The sequence below is a fragment of the Lacerta agilis genome, chromosome 2, assembly GCF_009819535.1.
Source record: "Lacerta agilis isolate rLacAgi1 chromosome 2, rLacAgi1.pri, whole genome shotgun sequence".
Taxonomy (NCBI): Eukaryota; Metazoa; Chordata; class Lepidosauria; order Squamata; family Lacertidae; genus Lacerta; species Lacerta agilis.
The window spans coordinates 29,732,249-29,759,291 of NC_046313.1; the positions used below are offsets into that span (position 1 = coordinate 29,732,249).

At 44.0% G+C, this 27,043-nt stretch overlaps 1 protein-coding gene across 16 annotated transcripts in view; it reads right to left on the reverse strand.

The window, feature by feature from the left end:
* CACNA1G (calcium voltage-gated channel subunit alpha1 G) overlaps nt 1–27,043 on the reverse strand; it is a 323,466-nt gene that overhangs the window by 170,277 nt on the left and 126,146 nt on the right. The window lies entirely within an intron of this gene.

The following is a 27,043-nucleotide window of genomic DNA, read 5'->3' on the forward strand; positions in this document are numbered from 1 at the left end:
ACTATTCATCTACTAGCTATGATTCTGCACACTGTTTGACAGCATCTGCTACTCCCAGAAGTCAAACTGAGATACAGTAGTGCTATATTTACTACAATAAGAGGGAAGAGACAATGAAATCATACAATAGTCATCATCTCAGTGGTTTCTGCGCAAGTGGCGACATCATTGTTATTATACACAGGTGCTGCAAGTACAGCTTCCAATGACTTTTTCTTAGGATTTTAGACAAAGACATTATAGGATCAAAGTATCTACAAATGGCTACCCAAACAATATTGCTAAGCAACACAAAAGTGCTAACTGTTCCAGAGAGGCCCTGTTTTGTTAGAAAATGGGACCTGGTTATTACATGTATTATTTATTATTACTATTATATATTAGATTTCTATACCTCATCATAAGATCTCAGGGCAGTTTGCAGAATGAAATATTTATCCACACAAGGCTTGTTTATTTATTAGATTTCTTATCTGCCCTTTATTAGAAGGCCCTATGGCAGGCTACAACAATTTATAAAACACAGTTATGAAAACAAACAAAACCATTAGTGTATAAAAATGAGTAAAACAGTTCCAAATGGAACAGAACAGTATAATTTTGGCAAAACAGGTGGGTCCTACAGAACAAAATACCTTAGCCGTCAGAGGTGAAGAGGCACTTCTTTAGCATGTGGCGAAAGCTCTACAACCTTCTGTGGGGAGGGAGTTTCACAGTTCAGAGGCTGCTGCAGAGAGCGCACCTGTCCTAGGCTGCCATTCCCCACACTTAAGTGGTGGTGGAATTGCCAAGGTTAGGCCCATCCCCTAGGTGGGCCCTGAGTGGGGCACTGGCCCATAGCCCAGAGGGTCTGAGAAGCCCACTAGCAATCTCCCCTCTCCAGGACCACAACCAAATGCAAACAGCTGCTGTGCTGTCAGAACCAAGAAATTCAAAAGGCAATGTGTATGCAGTGGGGTAGCCTAATAATGCAGCTGCCTGACTGGCTGCAGCCAGGATGAGGGCCTCTTTGTTCTTCTCCAGGATGGGTGAATGGCAGTTGTCCTTTCTCTTCTCAGGCAATGAAGGGGATGCTTCAGAGTTCAGTTGAGAAAGTCCAGTAGGATCTTCTCTTCTCTCACCCACCCATGCCTGGTAACTTACTTTTCTCCTTTCCTCCCCAAGACCCTGGCTCAGCTGTGTTTCATGTACACACTTGTCTTTCTTTTTGGCGCATGAAGGAAACTTATTTCCTCTCCTCTCTTCTCCCATATAATTTTTGTGTGACCCCTCAATTATTATTAAATTTGTATATTGCCCATCATCCATAGATCTCATGGATTTATGCTCACAGAATAAAAATACAAGATAACATAGCCTCCAATATTTCTCCAGTGAAAATAGAGACGTCCTATTCTATTTTTTGTTGTTATTGTAATATAATAATAATAATAATACCCCACCCATCTGACTGGGTTTCCCCAGCAACTCTAGGCAGCTTCCAAGACATAAATAATAATAAAAAAAAACATTGAACATTAAAAAAAAACTTCCCTATACAGGGCTGCCTTCAGATGTCTTCTAATGTTTGTATAGCTACTTATTTCCTTGGGGGTCGCATAACCATATGCTCCAACAATTATCCAATGAAAATAGGGACATCCTACCATACCCTTGAACATTTCTGTGATGAAAATAGGGGTGTCCTAAGGAAAAGTGGGATATTCCAAGATCAAGTTAGAAACCGGGATGGCTTCTGTAAATCTGGGACTGTCCCTGGAAAATAGGGACACTTGGAGGGTCTGAGATAAAAGCACATAATACATAATAAAAACAAGAATAAAATAAACCAATAAACCCCTCCCTTTCCCACAAACACATTTAAAAGGATATAGGATGTTAAGTAGCCAAAGGCCTAGTCGAAGAGGAATAATTTTGTCTGGTGTCTGGTGTTTTCGCTAGACGAAAAACTCGCTAGACGAAGGCATTCGTCTAGCAGAAGGCAGCCCCGCAAGACGAAAAAGTCTATGGGGCTGCCTCGCAAGACGAACATTTTTCGTCTTTTTTTTCGTCTAGCGAAAACGCGGCTTGCATTGCCGCTTCGCTAGACGAAAAACCCGCTAGACGAAAATTTTCGCAGGACGAATTATTTTCATCTAGCGGGGCACCACTGTATAATGAAGGCACCAGACAAACCTCCCTGGGGAGAGCATTCCACAAACTTAAAGACCTGCAGACTTGTTCTTCCTTTACCCAGCCACACAGTCACTTGGAGTTGCAGAAAGCCTAATGAAAATGGCTCAATCTCCTTAAGGATTTTCCCCCTGCACTCCAGTTAACAACATGGATAGATCTTCCATTGCTACAGCTGTGCAGCCTGACCAAGTTTACTCAGTGTAAAGCTTTTTAGATTCTATTAAGCAGGTGCCTACTCCCAAGTAAATGCAAGCAAATAGGATCATGTTAACTTTGAGCCATGTATTCAAGGGAAGCCCCACATACAGTGTATTGCAACAGCCCCATCTAGAAGTTCTCACAATGTTGGCCTGCTTTTATTTACCAGTTTTCCCTCCCTCTCAGAAGTGAACTCAATGTAAACTCAATGTACTGTATTCCTTTGTGCACAGCACATCCTTAGCAAATGGCTGTGCTTATCTTGTGAAACAATATGTTCTCAAGCAAAGAGATGACAAATTTTAAAATAACAAGTCCTCTATTAGGATTAAAGAGAGTTTCAGGACCAGGTTTTGGCTCCTATGATAAACATGAATATGTTCAATAAAATTCATGCATTTGGAAAAAAAAACACCCCCAAACAACTCATTCAAAGGAATCCCTATACAGTAATAATTTAGCAACAGACCAAAACTGTCAGTGGAGGGGGAGGAAAGCTACATTTTTGTTGCTAAAGGCAAAATCTGCTGAATGAAAATTAAAAACCAAGTTGTGCAAGTTGGTGGGGCATTTGCTCAAATGGACCAGCCTCCACTGGCTGGTTCTTTAATTCTAATGATGCATCTTTTGCACCTGGTTGGTAGATCTTGGGGTTCTAGCTGAAGCAGGTTGCCTAGATGGGAGATGCCACAGCAACAGCCTCCCAGCAGCAGCACTGACACTTGCCAGGAGTGGAAGGGGCATGATGGTCAGATCAGAGCTGCAAACTGCAGAAGCAGGAGCACTGGACAGATGTCACTGTTGCCTTGCCCCTCCTGGTAAGGGCAGTGATACTGCTAGGAGGCAGCAGCTCTGCCACACTGGGCAAGATGCTCCTGTGTATAATTTAAAAATTAAGTAGATCCAAGAAGTATGAAGTCTGGCCATCCTTGATTTCGTTGATAGAGTGATAGACTTGGAACTGGATTAGGCTCTGCTCAGCTTGGCATGAAATTCACCGGGGGACTGGGATTTTGTCACTGCCTCTTAGTCTTACACCACATGGTTCTTGTCTGTCTAAAATTGGAAAAAAATGAATGAATGCCACCTTCAGCTTTTGGAGAAAAGAGTAGGATACAAACATTACGAACAACAGGTGTGTATAAGCAGCAGCACGGATCTCAGGGCTACAGGGGTGGCTATGCACAATAGCTCTTGTTCCTGGACTTCTGAGCAACCAGATTTTGTCTCTGCTATTTTAAGAGAAATTGTGCATTTTATTCCTCCCTAATCATACCCTCAGTACTGTAGATAAAAGCTGAAAGGATATGTGCTAGGAACAGAGTCCATGCAAAGTTTAGGCAATTTCCTAAGCGACACTAAGAATGCCATAGACGGGAATGAATGATTTATGAATGCTATTAATAAGAGGGACAAAGTCGAAAGGAACCATTTTAAAGCTGAATGTGTACTCTAGTAGCAACTGATTTGCAGACACAGTAAATGCAAGAACTGATTCAAGCCTCACTTGTGGAAAGACCCTCAGGGACCCTTCAAATGTAACAAACTAAGGACACGGGAAACACTTCTGTGCAGGGGAAAGTGTGCAAATTGCATACAGATTGTTATGGTGATGCAAATTACATCTATGTCTTCATCAGGTATAAGACCACTCACCGAGAGTATGGGGGATACAATGTGCACACACAGAAAAACAGTGTGTATGATTATCATACTTCCCCGTCCCACAGTAGTACTTTGAAATAGTCCAGGGGCATAGCAGGGGGGGGGGAAGGCGTAGCCCAGGTACACAATTTTGAGTGGCGCAAACCGCCCCCCCCCCAATGCAGGGATCCCTGTCCCGCACTGCCTGCTGCCAAGAGTCTCTGGGCCTGGCCTGGCCTCTGCGTCTCCAGCCCCCACACTGAATGGCCAACCAGCCAGCACCGGGGGGGGGGGTTGCTCCCCTCTACGCAGATGGTACAATGCAGCTCCGCTTGGCTCCAGTGACGAGGGCTGGACCGGCGCACCGGGTTCTATTCACCATCTGTGCCCCGGGTGCCAACGAATGATGAAATGCTGCTGAAGTAGTCATAGCATCTAAAGCACCCATGGCAGATGACCATCCAATCTCTGCTTAAAAACCTCCAATCAAGGAGAGTCCACCATCTTCCAAAAGAGTCCATTCAACTGTCAAACAGCTCTGCACATCTCTGCATCAGGTAAGTGGCATTAAAATGCTTTCCTAATTATGATGTGCCCTGAATGTAGGTATTAAAAAAGTTGGCTACTCTATAAACCAGAGGTCAGCAAACTTTTTCAGCAGGGGGCCGGTCCACTGTCCCTCAGACCTTGTGGGGGGCCGGACTCTATTTTGAAAAAAAATATGAACAAATTCCTATGCCCCACAAATAACCCAGAGATGCATTTTAAATAAAAGGACACATTCTACTCATGTAAAAACACACTGATTCCCAGACCGTCCGCAGGCCGGATTTAGAAGGCGATTGGGCCACATCCGGCCCCCGGGGCCTTGGTTTGGGGACCCCTGTTATAAACCATTTCTGACTAAGAGTTAAGATTAAAATAGCAGAATTCTATAAAACAAGATAAAGCGGACTATTTATTCTCCATGAATAAGTCATCTCCGGGTGTCCTTTTTATTGTGCATTCATGATTGATGTGTGTTCATGATGGTATTGGGGCAATTATATGTGTTACACTGTTTGCACTTAGAAAATTTGGGGTGGCAGGTGTGCTTTGTTTCCAGTCAGTGCATGTCCTGTGGCTTCCTGCTCCAATCCTGCCACTTTTGCACCATCGGGGGGGGGGGGGGGGAGGCAGGGGCATCAATAGCTGAACCACTTTTGTTGCACTACAGTGGTACCTTGGTTTACAAACTTAATCCGTTCCGGAAGTCCGTTCTGAAACCAAAACCGTTCTTAAACCGAGGCACACTTTCCCTAATGAGGCAACCCGCCACCGGTGCCCTTCCACCGTTTGGATTCCGTTCTTAGAGTGAGGTAAAGTTCTCAAACCGGTACACTATTTCTGGCTTTGTGGAGTTTGTAAACCAAATTGTTCTTAAATCGGACTGTTCTTAAACCAAGGTACCAGTGTATAGCGCAAATGTGCCCCTCAAGGTGGCAGTAATGCAATATTGGAAAGCACTGCAGAAGAACTAATGAAGGGGAATGATGTTTGCATAGTATAATGTGAATCGACCAGTAATGCCCCAATATTGCATCAATGCACATCTGACATGTTTCATGACACTGTATACTTGAAGAAATTGCTTTATTGTTTTTAGAAGTTATAAAGAGGGTTTCATTGATTTTTAGTTTGCCGATTCCCCCCCCCCTCCAAAATTTGTGTCCATGCGCTTTATTCTGTTTTTATCTTGTATGCCGCTTTGATGGCTTTTGCTACAGATTTGCTAAATAAAAATTTTAAAAGTATTATTTAGTATTATAGTAGGCTAACATATGCACATAACAAAACTAAACCCTATCATAAAACTAGAATCATGTATTATGTTTGCCATGCCATAGTTAGTCCCAGGCACGCTGTCTGGAAATGATTTTAATGTGAGATTCCATCCAAACCGAAGAGCCTCAGACATGTTATCGCCGAGTCTGTGGAGATGTGGTATAGAAGAAACAAATCACTTTGCTGTCCGTCCGTCCCCCCCCCCCCCACTACATTTTCCTCTTTCCAAAAGCCCTTCCGACTTCTAAATTTGAGAACTGTTGCCAGGGACCAAGTTGGGCTGGGCCAGATTTCAAGAAGCTGACAGTTTATCTGACAGGATAAAATGAACTTCAGCAGCAGATTGCACAAGGACGGTTTCAGGTCTAGACGGAAAGGAATTTCTCTGTGTCCCTCTAGTGGGCATTTCCAATGACTTCAGGACTCCTGAGGTTAAGACAGTCACTGAAGTCAATACATTGGTACCTCAGGTTACAGACGCTTCAGGTTACAGACGCTTCAGGTTACAGACTCTGCTAACCCAGAAATAGTACCTTGGGTTAAGAACTTTGCTTCAGGATGAGAACAGAAATTGTGTGGCGGCGGCGCGGCGGCAGCAGGAGGCCCCATTAGCTAAAGTGTTACCTCAGGTTAAGAACAATTTCAGGTTAAGAATGGACCTCCAGGACGAATTAAGTTCTTTACCCGAGGTACCACTGTATAGATTCTATTCAAGCATCAAGCTCTCCAACCTTTTAGTGCAAGAAAACACTGCTGAAGGCTCTGTTTAAAAATGGTTCTAATCACAGGAGAAATAGTGCAGCATATTAAAAAATGTCTACATCAGGCATATTTGAGGAAATCACTTTCCCACCCCACTCCCTGCTGCAGTGTGGCCAGAGGTACTGCTTGACCATAATGGCTATACCACTGAGCCTCAGAAGGTTGCTGGTTTGAATCCCCACGACGGGGTGAGCTCCCGTTGCTCGGTCCCAGCTCCTGCCAACCTAGCAGTTTGAAAGCATGCCAAAAAGTGCAAGTAGATAAATAGGTACCACTCCGGCGGGAAGGTAAACGCCATTTCCGTGCGCTGCTCTGGTTTTGGTGTTCCATTGCGCCAGAAGCGGCTTAGTCATGCTGGCGAGATGACCCGAAAAAACTGTCTGCGGACAAATGCCTGTAAAGCAAAATGAGCGCTGCAACCCCAGAGTCATCTGTGACTGGACTTAACTGTCAGGGGTCTCTTACCTTTAGCTTATATAAAACATATAAAACATGACCTTATATAAAACATATAGCCCTGTAGGATATATGTTTGTATACAGAAGGCTGCAACCCTTACTTGGGGGTAAGGGTCCTTTATCTCAGCACCATGTATTTCCAAGTAAAACATGCATGAAATTGGGCTGGAATTTACTTGTGTCTTGGAGCTGTTTTGAGCCAGCTAATTACTTTAGAGTGCACTGAATGAAAGGTGGTGAGAGCTCAATTGTGCTTTGCCTCTGCAGTTGATATATGTAGGACATCAATGCTAAGAAGAGGCAAGGAAACCATGTTTCCTTTGCAACAGCTCTGGCAAACACACCATTAAATACGTAGCTTGATATCTTCACTTTTTACTATCCAATTCCTTGGTGGAATCAAACCGTATTAAGTTTCCACAGATGTCGACAGCTTGAGGTATATTTCATGGTGTACTGGAACTTAAATTAAATTGGTCAACTCCAGCTACAAAAGCTGAAGCTGCTGAACAGAATTTTGGGCTGGGGTATTGTTTACAGGGTTTTGGTTGTTGTTTCTATGATTTATGAGGAAATTGCTCACTTTGGTTGTGTACTTTATGGTGAATTTTATTTATGACTACTTTTGTCATGTTTGAAATTATGTAAATCTTTTTATGCTGTGAGCCACCTTGAGCATTGTTTTAACTATGGAAAGACAGCATATAAATAAAATGATGATATACTGGTTTCTCATCCTCCCTTTGGCATTAGTGTTCTTAAAAGTAGGATGCTTCCTTATGCCAAATCAGACCAATGGTTCATCTCAGCAGTGTCTACACTGATTGGCAGCTATTCTCCAGGATTCCCAACAGGAAGTCTTTCCCAGCCCTACCACCAGATGCCAGGAACTGAACTTGTGACCTTCAGCATACAATGCAGATGCCCTACTGATCTGCGGTCCTTTCTGGAGCCATTCCTGCTCCCTGGATCCTTCTTTCTATCTCAAGCTCCTTCCCTTTTTTGGCCTCCATGCAGGATGAAGGCACAACAAGCACAGCAAAACTCTTTGGCTCTTGGCACAGCCCAGCTGCTGGCCTTCCTCCATTAGTTTTCTGCAGCTTTCTTTTGAAATCTTATTAGGGATTCTAAACCACAGAAAAATTCCCTAAATGTTCTTTGCACTATGGATCTCTGGCATAACGAAGGCTATTGCTCAAGATGACAACAACTACGTATAGACCATAACAAGCTTCTCTGTGGACAACAGTGGACTACCTTACAAAAGAAGCTTATCAATAGACAACGATGAAGCAACGATGGAAAAGGCCAGATGAAAATATGCTTGCTAAGGATTTGCGCGCCAAAAATATTTCTGTTACCAAGGAGCTTCTTTGTCACCAGACTTACACAAAGAAATGTCTAAAGGGGAGGTCACAGATCTTGCACCTACTGATCACACTCGTGGATGTATGCAATCCAGTTGTGAAAATGCACGCCCTTTACCTCCTGTTCTCTTGTCTTTGGCCAGTAGGCCTTGGGGAAACTGAATCTATCTATCTATCTATCTATCTACACACACTAACATGAACCCTGATGATTGCAAGGATTATAGAGTCTGATATACACTTTGTTCCTACTATATATGCTAAGTTTGTTTGCTATATATCACAGCATTCTAAACCATGATTATTTATAGGTGGCACAGTAAGTAGCAAAGCTTACAGAAATTCCTCTTGCAGCATTTTGCATACAAAACCATGGCTTGCAACATGAAGCATCTGTGAACATAAATCCCTAGCATGCATTTCCTTGCTTAAGAGTATTTTTGTCAGTAGTTGTCGAACAGAATGCTGAAGTTATTCAATGGCATGGTGGCAATGATGAGGTAAGACTTGTGGCAGCAGGTGTGTTTTGTTTTTTTTAGATGTCTGATGCCCAGGAAAAGTGGTGAGAGAAGAACTAGGTACTAAAAGCAGAGTAAAGCAGAAGCCACTGGACAACTCTCAGCTGCAGAAATGTATGAGCATGAAGAGCCTTAGGCTGAGAGGCCATTGGGACCTAGAACTTGACATTCTGCCACAACTGCTAAATTCTCTAAGTTTGCACAATTGCATGATCCCAAAGGCTTTGGAAAGATGGACCACTGGACTAATCCACTATGGCAATGTCTGTATAATATGAGGTTTTTCACTGTCTTGAAACATTTGCACAAGACATAGCACATTCATCAAGCTCCTTTTGTCTCGCTCTCCTCTGTTCCATTACTATGCAGTTCCACACCCTGTGCCAAATTCATGCTCTGAAGTAGAAGCAGAGTCTTGATAATTGCACACCTTGCCACAGGAATACAATCTAAGGCACCACAATAAGGACAGTTGCAGAGTTCTTTACAAGAGGTCATATTGTGACTATGCCAATGCAGCAGTTTTGCAGCATGCATCTTGTTTTGAGCCTAAATTTGATGACAATCCTGTGGTAATCACATTTTATAATTTCTTGAGCTGCTGAAAAAAGCATTCATGTTTCAATGCCTTCCCTGCAGTTGCTCTGGCATTTTCTGATTTCTCCAGATGTCATTTCCACAATATCTGTCATCTCCTTATGTTGCTGAGCCTCTACAGTTATAAACCATTGCTAGGGCATACAAATGCTGGCAAGTTGGAGCACAAAAGGGACTAGGGCGGGCAAATGAGTTGTCCAATACAGTGACATGTGCATGCCAAGCAAAGCTTGAGAGGATCCTCGGCAAAAAAAGGGCCTCTGATGGGTGCTCTGCCCTACAGTGGTGGTCTGGTGGGGTCCCCGGAAGGCTTATCCTGGCAGTATTGGCAACCTATAGTGGTTCACTTTCCCCCAAAAAATTATCCGGACAAGAACTCTACTTCTAGGGAATAGGTGACTGTTGCAAATAGGTAATGTTTTCTTTTTAAAAAGGTAGCGGGCATGGTTTGCTGCGTCCTCATTTAATCCCACAACAATCCTGTGAGATAGGTTAGGCTGAGAAGCTGTGGCTGGCCCAAGTTCACCCAATAAGCTTCATGGCTGAGTGGGATTTGAACCCTGGTCTACTAGATCCTAGTCTGACATTGGCTCTCTGTGGTGAGCCCTGTCAGAACCCTGGCAGCTGCCCAAGAATGGTTTGTGGTGGCAGCTCCACGCCCAATGGGAAGCATGTGTACATGAATGTGATGAGGCCGAGATGGACTACCCTACACTAGGATTGTGCCATACCCCACCACAAGTAGCACTACAAAATACTCCCTCAACACAACTGAGGCACTAGCTCTATCACTTTTAGTTGGCTGAATGGATGGCTTTCTTGCATATTTTTTAAAATATCAATTTCTTTCTTGCATTAAAAATAAAACAGCAACATACCTTGAAACTTGATTCTTATTTCATTATCAAAACCAATCAGGGCAATGCTATGAGACCCATAAAATGTCTTGGTTTCTACAATCTTTCCTTCCCATTTTCAGCATGTTGACTTATTTTCTCATCACCTGTACTGACTGTCTGATTCTCCCTTTTTCTTTCCTCTTAATATACTTCCTTCCCTGCTTCCTTCCCTTAAAAACACACACACACACACACTAACTTGTAGAAAAGCTTTGGTTGTGAACTAACTATTCCAAATTTTGATTATACCAATTCTTTTTCCTAACAATTATGAATAGAGGGGTTCCCCCCCCCCACCCTGCAAGGGGTGGGAGGAAGAAACAAATCTATAGCTGGGGTATGGAAGGGGGAAGAGACATTTCCTAAAGTTCCAAGTACTGAACTTCTAGGTGTACAAGAATGTGATAACGTTTTAATGTAAGTGCTGCCTTGAAGGGAAGTGTGCATAGCAAACTGGAATCAAATGTGCTTTTAAATGTGTGTGTCCCCCCCCCCCACACACACACACACCACAAGTGTGCACAGAGGCCCTGAACAGGTTAATTCTAAACTCTTTGGATGCAGCACTGGAGATTTCACATGCTCACTCGCAGCTCCTCTGACACATTCATTCTGCTGTTTATCTGGGATCTCTCCACAGTTTGTGCTGTAGTATTTTATTTTATTAAAGGCTTTGCAGCTCATCACAGCAGAATTGTGGAAGTTGCTGGCCCCCACAGATGGATGCTATCCAAACAATGTCAGACAAAAGGAACTACATCTCCACGATGGCTCTACCTCTTTTTCTCCGCTGCCTACACTGTCTTCTCCCACATTGCTATATTTGGGATGAATCTTCCAAGCTGTGACCTCAAGCTGGCAGCTGGAATTCCTATTCTCATAAATGTGTAAATATTTCCTTGGGAGTAAAAAGAAAGAGATTCTGGGCTAATAAATATCAACATCAAAGCAGAATTTGAATAGCAGCCTGCGTATGAGAGCCCACCACTTTTGAAGGGCTCCACTTTCAAGCCCAAAGAGTCTCTCAGGCAGCAATCCTAGGCTCACTTCCTGAAAATAAGTCCCACTGAACTCTCTGGCACTCATACCTGAGTAGCCTTGTCACTATTAGTTAGTCTTTTGGTTAAACCTCTTATAACAAATAATTAGCATGCTGTATTGGCAGGTTGTATAAAAAAGAAAATGAGGGCTGAGCCAAAAACTAACTTTCCTAGAAAAATTGGGAGTGTTGGGTGTATGTGAACACATTCACAAAACTGCCTCCTGACTAACCTTATCTTCTTCCCTACATGCCACTTTTTGACCCAGAAGTCTCCAAAGCAGAAAAAAGCTAAATGTAGCCCCAAACTACAATAAAGTGCCATACATCAGTCAGCAATGGAAACAATTTAAGAGAGCAAAACCACAGTACAGAAGAAAGCATTTCCAAGCTAAAAGGTGCTATCACCAACTTTACACCCGGCCCACAGGTAGGAGCTGTAAACCTGAGCACTCGATGAGATGCACTCTGAAATCTCACCCCAGCTAAAACAATTAAGGGTACTCTCACCATCGCCCCTATTCTAACTACGCAAAGTAAAAAAGGAATCCGTGTAAATAACTGGCAGAAATGAAATAACATAATAAAATTGGGAACATTTACAGTGTTAATTGGGATGACCCAAAGGGGGTCTTCAAAAACAATCCATTCTGCCTGCTGGTGCCTTCTTGCAGGTTGGTCTCCTTGTGTGGTGGAAATGGAAAAGAGCTCCTCGGTCTCTGACCCGGCAGTTTTTGGAGGGAGTGATTTGTGGCAGAGAAGTAGAGTGACTGGGTGCTCCCTTCCCCAAGCAGGTAGAAAAAGCAATAGGGGGAAGAATTATTGTGCAGGTGAGGAAAGGAACAGATGCACACACATGCACACGCTCTTCTCTGCTGCAAATCACACTTCCCTGAAGCTGTTCCACAAGATTCTACTACCATTTGTTACATGGGTTTGACACCAAATACCCATGAGAGCTATTATTAAATTGAACACGCTTTCCTGGTCCATGCCATGACGCAAAAAGGAAGACGGCTTAAGCGCAGGTGGAGGAAGGCTTTTGCTGAATCAGACTGAACAGTTTACTACGCATTATCAACCCTATTCTGTGGTGGAGGTGAAGAAGTTCTCCCCCTACCCCCAATGTCACATCTTCTAAATGTCATCCAGCAGAGATTTTCTGTGAGGGTAGCAGGGGCTTGGAACAATCTGGCACAGAAAGGGATGTGGCCTAACCCCTGGGGGCAGACTGTGTGTCATAATCCCGTGCTGCCGGCCACAGCAGAGCTCAGTGGAGGGAGAAGTCAGCCAACTAGCAGAGTCCCAGGGGGTACTTGCCTGGAGGCAGAGTCTATATACAAGGTTCAGTCTGGTCCTAAGGTCAGGAATATCTCCATTCACGTAGTCAGATGATCCAAGGGGTCAAGAAAGCCAAGGGTCCAAGGTCACAGGAAGCAAGTAACAGCAAAGACTGACCAGGAAAGACAAATGTTGTTTCCAGCAACTGACTGAGGCTAGAAACCCTGCTTAAGAAAGCTGGAGCCAGCTGGTTCTCATCAGGAGCAAAAAGGCTGATCAGCAGCAGGTTTAGTAACTTCACCTTCTGCTCCTTCAGGCTGCTGCTCAGCAGGTGAAGCCAACGCCCGGCCCACGTCACTGCGGCATGTTTGCAAAACATTGTGAGGATTAAGTGACTCTGACATCATGTTTAGATCAGTTTCATTAGCGAAGGAGCCCAGAGCACCATCCAGCCTGGTATTGCTGGATGATTTTCAGTTTTAAGGCTTAATGATTTGGACAAGTTTGGCCAACTACCTGTATGCTGGTCCCTTGCCCATCTTGACTTATTACAGCAAACAGAGGGTAGGACTAAGAGGCAGTATATAAATTCCTCCTTGGCACTGTTCCTTCCATCGACCTATTTGAAAGATGCCATGAATAAGATACTCCTAATAAGAAGCCTAGCCTGGACCTGAAGAGGGAACAATAGGGAGGGAGAATACAATGGAGAAGACTGGAAGACCCCAGTCAAGCATCCAGCCATGCACAGGAACAGTCCACACTACAGCTTTTTGTTACCAGCTACACTGGTCTGGGTCTAATCCTAACCCACAAATGGGGAATCTTTTTCAGTTCAAGGCCCACATTCCCTTGTGGGCAGCCTTCCAGCAGTGGGCGTGGTCAAACACACACATGGCTCTCCATACTCCCTCTAGGTAAGCAGGGGGTATTAGCAGAGCTCAACGACCAATTCAAGGTAAAATCAGTACAGTACAGAAGAGTGCAGAGCAGGGCCAGTGATGGGAATGGCCTGAATAGAGTCCTGAGGGCCAGACAGAGAGAGACATAATAAATTTGTTAGTCTTTAAATGACACAAGGCTTATTTTGTGGTACCTTATTTCATGTCTCATTACTGTACCCTTTACCCAAGCAATTAAACAGGAATATAAAAGCAAGGGGTTTATCAAAGATCATATAGCATTAGCCCATCACTCACCATAGGCAAGATTTCAAGAATTAAAGCAGCCACATCCGATTTTAATCTCATGTCTTGCTTCATATCTTTCTCACAAATACCTTTGATATAATTAGGGAGTAAAAAATGTTAAACTTGTAAATAGGTTTGAATTGGTTATGCAGTAGGATTACAATATAAAATAAGAAACCACAGAGGGAGGGGGAGGGAAGTTGAAGAAAAAGCAGGTTGGATTTGTTTAGATTGAATTTTTGTTGTTAAAATATTGTAAAATGCAAAAATGCAAAAAAAAAATTTTGGGGGAAAAAACACCTTTCATATAGTTTTTCACCCCCTTGTTTATCACAGCATTTTGATAATTTGTGGGAAGCCTAGATTAAAATGGTTCGGTCTAGAATGGAGGGCTTTTTCCTGTTTTTAAGTTATTCTTTTGGATCAACACTATATGTACTCAGTATTGTGTTTTCTGTATTATTATTTTTTCTGTGAATCACTTCAGGACTCCCATCAATTGTGAGAAGCAGTTAATGGGTAGCTGAGGGTTTCCGCTTTTTAAAACAAAAACAAAACAAATGCTATGGCACCACTTGAAACTTGGCAGCATCCCATTCTAATTTGGGACAGAGTGCTACAACGGGATTGGTGCTATGTCACACTGTAAAGAAAGCCTGCTTCCCCTAAATATTGGGATTTTTTATGATGTGGAAAGTGACAAGGAAATGCCCTGTAAAGTGTGGGATACCATTTGCCTGATGCAACTTCATCTAACCTCCCCACAAACTAATCAAGACAAATGCTCACTAAATAGCCTACATCATCTAGCCTCTCTGCAAAGAGATCAGGATGAATACTTGATAAACAGGTCACCTGGAAGTGCCCTTTGGCTTGTGCAACAGATTAAAGCTGCTTCTCTTTACATAGTTCAGTGCTGCTAATTTCATTTATCACTGCAGCAACCATTTGGGGGAAAGAGCTAGGGAACTTGCCTAAAATGACCTAATGAGAGTCACCCCACATCCAAATTCAGTACTATACTGCTCTATAGGCAGCCTTGGACAAAATGGAAAACCTTTGAAGTTTAGGTCAAATAACGTCCTGAAATATTCTGTGTTCGCCACATATTCATGCATATGAGGCACTATAAAGATCACTGCCTTTTTAAGCAGCTTGACCCTCCCTCAAAACTTTGGCTATTTATTTGCTGTGCATCAACAGAGCGTTAGAATTCTCATTGCTGTTGCTGTTCGGGACCTCTGTAATTTTGCAGTAACAAACATACCTCCAGGAAAAGAAGGGCAGAAAGGAAAGCACATGCATTGCATTGGCTGAAAGTTTTATTTACTTTTTTTAAAAAAATCCTAATTTTATCAGCAAACCCTCTGATCAGCATATCACCCCCCCCCCCGAAGCTAATAAATGTCAGTCTAATATAACGCTGCACCTTGATTAAAAATTCTCATAGTTGTGAGAGGAAAAGTGATTCTGAGACTGGCTGTGCTCAGGGTGATATGTTAATGCACAGATGATGGAAGTTTCCTGCCCCCTTTCTTATTCTCTCCCTCCCTGTCCCCCCCTCCTTTTTTCTTTTCTGCCAAATGAAACTTCAAGCTCTTTTTACCACTAATGGGATTTTGGAGATACACAAAGTGCTGATGGCTACCGCTTTGTACTTGACGTTGTTTGAGCCGAGCAGCTGACAAAGGAAAACACTTCAATTAGCCAGGGCACAAGAAGTCTTATTGAATTTTTCAGCTGCTGCCACAACTTCAGGAGCACATGCAAAAGGTAAAAAGGAAAAGTGTGCAAAGAGAATAGTAGGGGCAGCTCCAGTGAGATTACAGAAGTCTCTGGTCAACCGACTCAGCAAGAACAAACAAATGATCCAAGTGATTACACCTCACAGCAGCACCTGATGCGTTAACAAGCTGGATCTTGTGGCTGGACAAGACTCCTCCCTAAATCCAGTCTCAATGTGCCTTTGGTCCCTCAACTAGAAAATATTTGGTCCAGCAACCAAATCCACAGTAGCAGCCAGGTTGCCCAAAGGAACCTGTTGCAGCAAAAGGAGCAATGAACAAACATTTCAGCCTTCCCAAAGTAAGGCTGTCAGAGTGAATGGGATGTGCATAGTTTATCTAGTCCATCACCTGAACCTGAAGATAGAGAAGGACCACAGTGGCACTGCATCTGCTTGGCATGCAGAAGGGTCAATAATCTCCAGCATCTTTGGGTAGGGCTGGGAGAGACCCCTGTGTGAAACACCTGCAGCGCTTCTACGAGTTAGTGTTAGACAAATACTGAGATGGGTGGGCCAATGCTCTCAGTAAAAAGAAGCTTCCTATGTTCCTAAGCGCCTAAAGAGGTTAGTAGGATAGACTGAAGTGCAACATAGCAGGGCACCCATGCACCCTGGTAGCTCAAACATACATATCCTTGCTGCTATGTACTTTATGCTACAAGTGAAGGCAAGGGAGGGAGGGAGCCAGGTCACTAGCTAATGTGTCCAGAGGGAAAATTCCTTCCCAATCTAGCATATGGTGAGCAGCAGAATCAAAGCATGAAAGAGAAACCTGTCCATCGAACCTCTTCAAAGAAAAGTGTTCTTAGCTCTCCAGTGCAAATCCAACCCATCTGATATTTCATCTTCAGCTGTGATTCTCACTGATGTGGAGAGGATGTGGAGAATGAGCAAAAACTTAAGATGGGGAAGAGGGAGGGAGGAACTCATTCCCCATCTCCCAGCAGGCCTCTATTGAGACAACCAATTAACATGCATGCACCATAAGGATATCCTTCACGTAATTATCCAGATCAGTTTTAAAACTGAGAAGTGTTTCATGAATTCTTGATTCTTTTCTTTAAGACAAGTGGATGTGCCTAGTGAAACAATCACAATATTATACAAACCTGGGAAAACAATGCTGCTAATTTCCACCCTACTGTTTCCTCCTGGCTGGGGAGGTTTTCTCAATGTCAGCAGCCCATTGTGAGCAACTGCCAGAAAAACATTGCTAACTCTCCCCATGAACTGTGCCTGCCACCTTGCAGTATTCTACATTGCCATGCAGAGAACTACACAGAGCCTCTCTAAAAATCATACTTTTTAGGTGTACACCTATGATGTTCCCTGTTTTAAAATGTATGTATGTGTGAAATGGCTCGGGATTAGTGCTGGGCTGAAACATTTTTGGAGGTGGGGTGAAAAGCCCCAAATACCAACCTTTCAGAGGGGCACAGGTGGCGCTGTGGGTTAAACCACAGAGCCTAGGGCTTGCGGATCAGAAGGTTGGTGGTTTGAATCCCCGCAACAGGGTGAGCTCCCGTTGTTCAGTCCCTGCTCCTGCCAACCTAGCAGTTCAAAAGCATGTCCAGTGCAAGTAGATAAATAGGTACCGCTCCGGCAGGAAGGCAAACGGCGTTTCCATGCGCTGCTCTGGTTCACCAGAAGCAGCTTAGTCATGCTGGACACATGACCCAGAAGCTGTACGCCAGCTCCCTCAGCCAGCAAAGCGAGATGAGCGCCGCAACCCCAGAGTCGTCCGCGACTGGACCTAATGGTCAGGGGTCCCTTTACCTTACCAACCTTTCAGAGGTAGGTAAGTGGATGAAATCTGAAGATATTTCCCAGCTAGAGAGGGGAGTATTACCTTTTAAATATGAGGTGTCTGAACTAAACCTTCCCACCAGAGAGATCTGTCTGCCACCAAGTATATTGTTCTTAGAAGGCCAAATGAAAACTTTTTAAAAAATTCTCCCAGGCCTTTTGGATTTGTGTTTTGAAACTCTGCCTTTAATGTGGTCATATTGCTTTGGGGGTTTGCAATAATTTGTCAATTAGCTTTGCATTTTAAGTTTGTTATGGCTGTCTTGAATTTCATACTGGGAAATGTTCTAGGAATTTTGCATTCATTCCCTCACTCACTCATTTGCAGCCTTCCTAGACTGTTATTCATTAATTTAAAAGGTGCGGGGGGGGGGGGGAGTTAAAGACAACAGCAAACACCGCTAAATATCACTCAGTACAAACAAATTCCCAAAAAACCTAATATATATATATTTAAAAATAGCACAGTGAAAATCAGTTTATAGTGCGGGACAACAGTCAATTTTCAACTTTCAACTGAAGCTAACATCTTACCTGCTTCCCAAGGCCAGCAAGGAGGAGACTGTGGAACAGGTGCTATCTCTTAGGCTTCCACCACTCAAGATGGGCACCTCACCCTCCCTCATCAGTGGGCCAGGACTTCCTCAACTGTGTTTGCTCATTGGACTGTTGTTGTTAATTCAATTTGTGTACCACCCTTCATCCGAAGATCCCAGGGCGATTCAAGGTTTTCTAGACTTGGGGGGGGGGGAGGAAGAGCTGAGATCCACATTTCCTTCTGCACAACCTCCTGAGGGCCACATGCTAGTGACCAGTGGGGCCAGAGACAAACACGGGCAGTGCAGCAAATGAAGAGTTTACCTATGCACAATAGGCTAGTTTCTACACCCACCCACCTGTCCTCCATAGATGAGCAATAGGCATTATCAGAGTTCAAGGACATATTCCAGTCAGGCAAAAACCCTCAAGGTATGATGCAGGACCAGTGAAAAGTATCGCCTGGGAAGAGTTATGAGAGAACTGAAGGCTCTGTTCTTGAGGGTCCCCACTCACGGCATGCAGGCTCTGATTCGGGCCTAGTGTCGAACTCTCCCATGGCCTTCATTTCTGGTCCTTCTTATCTCACTGGTCCCCTATTTTGGCCAGAGTGTGAGATGCTGACCAGCACAAGGGAGGTTCATGACAGAACTGGGGTACAGTCTGACTACTGTCACACAGCCTTGGAACGATGGTCCTGGGTGTGCTGAAAGTTTCAGAGCTCCGATTGCTCTCCTGCCTCTGCGGTATATCTTGCCTTATTCAATTTTGTGTGCAGCACCGGGGCATTTCCAGGGCTTATTTCCAGGCAGTTCGGAAATCCTGTCAATGCATTCAGAATCAATTAGGCCTCCGTACAAACGGCAAAAGAAACACCCAACTTTGCTGAAGATACAGAGCTGCAGAGGTTGGAAAACTGTTTCTGTTTGTAGGCAATCTTCCAAGGGCCCCATGTCAGTGGTGAGCAGGCCCAGAAGCAACAAATGTGACTCTTAACTTTTACAATGTAGGCTGCAATTCCAGCCACATGAAAGCCAGAGGTTTGCACACACATGTGTACACCCCTCCATCCAGGTATGGAAGAGATACATCCCAGGTGGCCAAAAGCACTCAAGGTGGATGTGCAGCAGGGCCTATAAGGGGGCCTGGCCTGAGTAAAAGGCTTAACCTGAGGAGAAACCTAAGAGCTGGATAGGGAGGCCTGGGAGGCCTCTAGGCCTAGGGTTCCCCAACTCCTTATTTAAATTTTTTTTAAGGGCTATCTTCTGTAAAAGAGGATAGATCCCAACTCACATGCATAACAGACAAGAAAAAAATGAAGTATAACAGGTGGGATGATTTGACTCATAACTGAGAATGGGTTTGACTTAAGTTGTGAACACTCTGGAATGTGACTAAAGGTAAAGGTAAAGGTACCCCTGACCGTTAGGTCCAGTCACAGATGACTCTGGGGTTGCAGCGCTCATCTCGCTCTATAGGCCGAGGGAGCCGGCGTTTGTCCGCAGACAGCTTTTGGGTCATGTGGCCAGCATGACTAAGCCGCTACCTATTTATCTACTTGCACTTTGACGTGGCTATATACAAGCAAAAGCACTAGCCTGCTCGCTGATCTTGCTAAAACCTTGGGTCTTTTACCACTGTGGCTCCTTCTTGAAAAACACAATGAGGAATGTTCCAGGGCCTTGGAATGTGCATGCAAATGTGATTCAGAAAAAACCAGGCAGAAATGGATGACAGGCTTCTGCTGAGGTGCCAGCTGAGTCCTGGCAGGTCAGGGATGACACTAGGTTAAGCTACAGCAATTAATGAGAATGGAGGGTTGCATATCACCCATTCCAGAAATAGACCCTCTTGACAAGAGCCTTGCGGGATGTCCATGGTTCTGCTTTTGAGAGAGAGAGAGCGAAAGTCTCAATAGCATTAAGACATTAATTCAAGCCCATTGAGGCGCCAATTTAACAGCCCTTCAAAATCTTTCTCCCTCTCAGAAGGAAATCACCCTCTTTTCCGTTTTGTCTCCTGACTGTGTCTGAAAACGATTCCTGATGCAAAGCTTGGTCCAAGGATTATAGGATTTCTATCATGATGTTGGGCATTTAAATGGATTTTCTCCTGGGCTGCTACCAAGTGAAATCAGGCTTCCATTAAAAAAAAAAAGTCTACAAAGTTTTTGGTAGGTTTGGAGAATATTTTCACAGCAAGGGGTAGTTAAACACTCGGAGAAATGGAAAGCTGTTTGCATACAAATCCTTGGCTGTGTTAGTACGAATATCCTTAAGGAAATAACCAACCTGGGTTTGTTCTGAGTTGGACATACAGCAACACTGTTTTTAAATCATACTGAATTTTTAGACAACAAAAGGAATATTGAAGTGAGTAGTTCTTTCCTTGTAGGAATGAATTAAAACATGGCTGTTACAAAAACCTTTGTGTAAATACACGTATGTCCACACTTTGGCTAATTCATGTGTAGCACCAAACTATGGTTTGGCATCACCTGACTGTATATAAGGTTCATATGCTTCCTCTCCCAATGCTTAAATTAGGCAAAAAAGTGGGAAAGGTTAATGAAGATTATGAGTCCCACCTTTGGACAATATGGTCTTCTTAAACCATGCCTTAAGGATGAATCCAAAATCACTTGCTAGCATTACTTCCTCTCCTTGCACTTTCCTGCACTTTTGTCTTTGAAGCAAAGCTGTTTGCCATTAGGGCCTCATCTGCACTACACATTTAAAACAGTATCCTACCACAACAATCATGGCTTCAAGAATTGAGGGAAGCGTAGTTTAAGTCTGCTGGGAGTTACAGGGAGGCTCATTTCTCCCCTCACAAATCTACAATTCGAGGGACTGATGGTTAAACCACTCTGAATTGTAGCTCAGTGGGAATAAGAGGGGTCTCATGACATCTCTCACCACCCTTAACAAACAACAGCTCCCAGGATTCTCTGGGAGAAGCCGTGACTGTTTAAAGTGTACTGGTACTGCATGAAATGCATAGTGCAGATGGGGCCAGTATCTTAACTGACAAAGCCATAGCTTCTCTGCAAATCAGAACTGGACTACAATTCCCAGGCAGGATTTTCTCTTCTCAGTGCTTCAAGGAGTACTGCCCACATGCCATCCAGATTATATACAGTAGTATGCTGCAAACACAGCAGTAGCCAGAGTCACCTACAGAACAAAGCGGGCATTTGCTAGAACTCACTGTAGCACTTTAACACTGGCTCACTTCCAGCAACAAGGAGTTCAGAAAGTGATTATTATGCGTGTAACCCAGTTCAGAATTAGGCTTCAGAAGGAGTGACATGGTTACTGGTTATCACATTCTTTTCGAACAGTTCATATTTAATTTAGCTTTCTCATCATCAGATTCTCAAGGTGATGTGTCCTTGGCTTATAAGGGCCAGGGCTTCTTACTTCTCATTTTGCAATTTGGCTTCATTCGCACCAAGCCAGCCTCTAAAGTATAGCATATAACCCCTGCCCTAACTCCAACAAAGACACAAACGGAAATTATTGAAGTAGTAATCATCTATAGCTACTCAGTCTAGGTTTCGACAGTTATGACACAAGTTATTTTGTGGCCCCTTCCCCACTGCGAGTGTGGGCTCGATCCATTCTCTCTCTCGAGAGGGAGGAGGGGTCAAAGTCTGCAGCACACAATATAACTCAAATTTGGACATGCCATATTAATTTATGTTAAACACTAGTGGCCTCTATTCCCTGTTCCCAGTTTTCTACATGAGTTTTACTTTGCTGAGTTCTCCCCCTCTGGAGTTACACATCATGCCATGGTGCCATGCCCCTGTTTGCTCTTGTGTGTCCCACAATTTGAAAATTAAGTATGAAGTCATAACTCATGTATTGCATCGCAGCTTTTGTGTAATTTCATTCCAAATACAATCCCTGCATGGTCATTCCAACACTTCTGAAGCACTTCAGCCAAAATTGTAACATCTTCAGCGCAACAGTACAATAAATAAATAATTCTCCTTCAAATTTATAGGATGAGTTGAGGCTGGAAAAGCAAATCAAAAGGCACCAAAGACATCCTTGTGGAATCAGTATTGCAATTCCATAAATGGTTACAATTTGCCAAGACCATGTGTCTAGTGATGTGGCAAGGAGTAACCCTGCATTCCTCCTCCTCAGCAGTAATAAAATGTACACTCAAGGGTCCCCCAAATCAGTTCCATAGTAGCTTACTCTGGATTATTTAACAAGAGTTAATTAACCCTTTACAGAGCCATGTTTCTGAAGGTGATTAAAAATTATTTCCCCCTACATACAGGCACGTGCAGAAAATAAAACTTCTTTTTTTAAACTCTGGTTTTGGATGAGCTGCAGTTATTCTGGTCTGGTGCTGGTTCAGGCCAGTAAGGGTTAAGTAACTGGTTTGGCACATACAATCAACTGGTACAGTTCTGGTTCGCAGAAGGAACATTTGACTATAAGGCACAATATAATTTCCTTTCTCCAAGAGGCACAAGGCAAACCCTTAGCTTTGTCACTTGCTCCTTATTAAGTTTTGTGTTCACAGCTACTGAATGGGTCCTGGTTTGATTCTTATCTCAGCTTTCCCAGCTTTCCTAGTCTTCCTGAAATCATGTTGTTTTGTATTTTCCTGCCCAGGGGCGTCGCTGGGGAGGGGCGGTGGGGGCGGTACGCCCCCAGTGACAGGGTGAGCATCGGCGGGTGGGGGTGACAAGCGGCGGCCCCTCCCGCCACTCCCACGCGCCGCCGCTCCCTCCGTCACCCCGGGAGCAGCAGCACACGGATGGGGTGCTTCTGCCGCTTTTTTCGGCGGGGGGGGGCCGACCAGCGAGGGGGGTTGTCACGCTTGTCACCCCCTCCTCGCTGGTCACCACCCCCCGCCGAAAAAACCGTGGGGGGGGTAGGGAAAGCCTGGAAAGGAAGCAGAGCAGGCGCGTTTAAGCGCCGCTCTGCTTCTTTTTCCGCTTTCCGCCACTTTTTTTCGGCGGGGGGGGCCCGACCAGCGAGGTGGGGGTCACGCTTGTCACCCCCTCCTCGCTGGTCACCACCCCCCGCCGAAAAAACCGCGGGGGGGGCGGGGAAAGCCTGGAAAGGAAGCAGAGCAGGCGCGTTTAAGCGCCGCTCTGCTTCTTTTTCTGCTTTCCGCCGCTTTTATTCGGCGGGGGGGGGCCCGACCAGCGAGGTGGGGGTCACGCTTGTCACCCCCTCCTCGCTGGTCACCACCCCCCACCGAAAAAACCGCGGGGGGGCGGGGAAAGCCTGGAAAGGAAGCAGAGCAGGCGCGTTTAAGCGCCGCTCTGCTTCTTTTTCCCCTTTCCGCCGCTTTTTTTCAGCGGGGGGGGGGGCGACCAGCGGGGGGGGTCACGCTTGCCACCCCCTCCCAGCTGGCCACCACCCCCCGCCGAAAAAAAGCCTCGGAAAGGGGGAAATCCCCCCTTTCTGTATACACGTGCGTCGTGCCCCTCCCCCAGGGGGTGCCTCTGCGCTGCCGCCGCCCCCAGCAGCGCAGAGGCTAGCGACGCCACTGTTCCTGCCCCAATTTTGGGTTAACAGATTAATCTCCATTTTCAAACATATTCGCACTTCATTTTATATAATATCATATATGTTCACACTGTACCGTAAAAGTCATATGATAGATGGCAAATCTACCCCATGTCATTGTAATGTCAGAATCACCAACAAATGTGATTGCCAGTACACACCCACACACACACAATACCCATGGCACCTGTGAAAGGTATCATTAAATATTTCCTCACAATTCAAAGTGTGTGACAGAATACTTGCTTTTCCCTCTGTTATGTACTGAGCTGAATCCTAGAACAATAGGATCCAGAATGCAGCAGTCTGATTGGTCTGCAGGAGCAGCCAATCAGGCTTCTGGAGGAAGCCACCCAATCCAGCTCCAGGTGGAAGTGAATCCGCAACCTGATTGGTCTACAGGAGCAGCCCAGAAGTAGCCAACCATGCAAGGCCCATTGTGTAAATAATGTATATATAGCAGACGTTTTGGGGAAACAGACATTCTTCTTCTTTTGCTACTACAAGCTGAATAAAGAGCATGAAAATCACACTCGACTCCGAGTATATTTCACCCTCCCAATTATTGTCACTGACTGGGCATCTCTTACACACATGCCATTTTGTGTGATGCTACACACCCACAGCAGCCATTTTGTGACTGACACCATCTCAAAATTCCAAATGTTCTCACAAACCTAAAAAGGTTGTAAAGTTTTCTTGATCCAGACCAGGATTCCATAATGCTCTGTGCTAAGCATAGGGTAACTCACCACAGGACTTACCCTTGTGTATTTAGGCGAGTTGACATTTCCCTGGCAGTCAGACCCATTAAACACAGAGGGGCTTACTTCCAAATAAGCATGCACAGGATTGCATGTACAAATGTCCATTATTCTAGATTAATTAATGTCCATTATTCTAGATTCATACATCCAAATTTGCACTAGATGAATTCCTAAATCTTTGATTTTCTCAAGGAGTCAGAATTATTAGTATTGGTATTAGTATTATTTAGTATTGTTTTATTTGTACCTCATCCATCTGACGTGGTTGCGCTAGCCACTCTGGGTGGCTTCCAACATATATTAAAGCATAATAAAACATTACACATTAAAAAGCTTCCCTATACAGGGCTCCCTTCGGTCACATTGAACAATTAGAGATTCCTGCTATTATTGAAGGCAACAAAAGCATTTCTGGTTGGAATGGTGAGTCTTTTGTCAAACAAAATATATTTATTTCTCTAAGCAAGCAAAATGGTCTCCCTTGCCATGCACTTCCCGCCCTTAACACTCTCCAGCACAGCTGTAGGTCTGCCTGGTTTACAAAATTCATCTGAAAGAAAACACTTGGTAAGTACCCTTTCCTTCCAAAGCACACTACTGAACGTCAGTATGAAATGAAGAACCTTAGGTTCTCAAATGCCAGCCTGCGAGCAAATACAATTCAATGCATCATCTTCAAATACTGAATGATTTGTGCCTTGTTTAGCTTAACACATTGTAATGTTTGAATAATAGAATTGGAAGGGACACATTGAAGGTCATCTGGCCCAACCTGCAGCTGATGCACGAAATTGACTTAATTGGTCCACCCTCTAATTTAAAAACTGCAATGAAGAAAAGCCTATGGCCTTCCAAAGTAGTCTGCTCAAGTAAGTGTCCAACAGCTCATGCCATTAGGATCTTCTTCCTAATGTTTAGTCTAATGTAATTTGAATCCATTGGTACAAGTTCTACCCTTGAGGGTGACAGAAAACAAATCCACACCTCCATCTGCATGGCAGTCCTTCAAATATTTGAAAATGGATGCCATATCACCTCTTAATCAGTTCTTCTCCAGGCTAAATATGCAAAGCAGTAATATATTTAGAACAACAAATCAACAAGTCAACACAAAGAACAAGAGTTGAACCTTTGGAGTCCTCAAGACTGGCTGGTCAACAAGGACTCTGATGACCTTTGAAAATCTTTAATAAAAATATTTTAAAAACAAAACAAAAAACAAGGACTCTGATGCTACCGGATGAGTCTTTGACTAGAACTATTTTTTGCTTAAGTTTGCTAGTGAACCCAAAATGATTGCACCACATAGTAAACTCAACTTGTTGCCACAATCACAGGAACATAATGCAACATTGTAAAGTCAATTTGGGTTGACATATGTCAAACTGAACCTTAACTCTGATACAAGGTTGCTTTGGAAACCCCTTTCGGTATTATGTGAGGAACAACAACAACAATATATTTATTATTTATACCCCACCCATCTGGCTGGGTTTCCCCAGCCACTTTGGGCAGCATTCAGCACATATAAAAATAATAAAACGTCAATTGCTTAAGCAGTGGATCTACTGCAAAGCAGATCTCTGCTCCATCTACTACCATAGGATCCAACTTCTAGGGGGCCACGGGTTATTTGAGGGGGCCACCCCCCCCAATTAATAGGTACAGCAGTACCTCGGAATAAGAACTTAATTTGTTCCAGAGGTCCGTTCTTATCCTGAAACTGTTCTTAACCTGAAGCACCACTTTAGCTAATAGGGCCTCCCGCTGCCGCTGCGCCACCAGAGCACGATTTCTGTTCTTATCCTGAAGCAAAGTTCTTAACCTGAAGCGTTATTTCTGGGTGAGGGGAGTATGTAACCTGAAGCGTATGTAACCTGAAGTGTATGTAACCTGAGGTACCACTGTATTGCCATTTAAATGGCGTGCATGCACCACATCATGTGATTGATTATGCAGAGCGGGCCTTACCTGCTCCCTCATATTTCATTCAAGTTGGCACTCCTGTCTACTACTCAGCAAGCCTGCAGTTCATGGAACACTTGCAAAACTTCAGAAAGCAAGCTCAATCGTGGGGTAGTAAATTGCAATGTGCCTGCATGGTGAAGCACTCCAATGATCACCCCTCACCAGTCACTCAGTAACTTATACTTCAAAATGCTCTAGTACAAACCAGCCCTTAGTAGGTGATGGCGTGCACTAATTCAAGTAGCCAGAGTTATTTGGAGGAGTGATGGAAATTATTCAGGAGACAAAAAGAGGAGCAAAATGCATGCTGAGGTTAATGGGGAGCAGCATGGAAGAGAGTCCATTTAGATGATCCAATGAGGACAAAAAAAGTCATGGCCTCTCTTGCTTTCTCCCCTTGAAGTAACAAAAGTTTGTGACTCTTTTAAAAAAAATAATCTCATCCTTACTTGCCTAGTTGCCTGTTTGCCTTTCATTACATGCAGACAACGTAGACAACATCTCAGTGAAAAATTAAGAGCCAAAATCACGCCAGATTCCATATCATCACTGGAGGGAGATAGCAGAACTTACATCTGATACAGATGGAATAATGGAGAATGCAAATTTGTTCCAACAAAAGATATCTGAAGTCTTCTTCATTAGTGTCTCCTGCTCCCGAAACATTTTGTAGGACTCCATCAT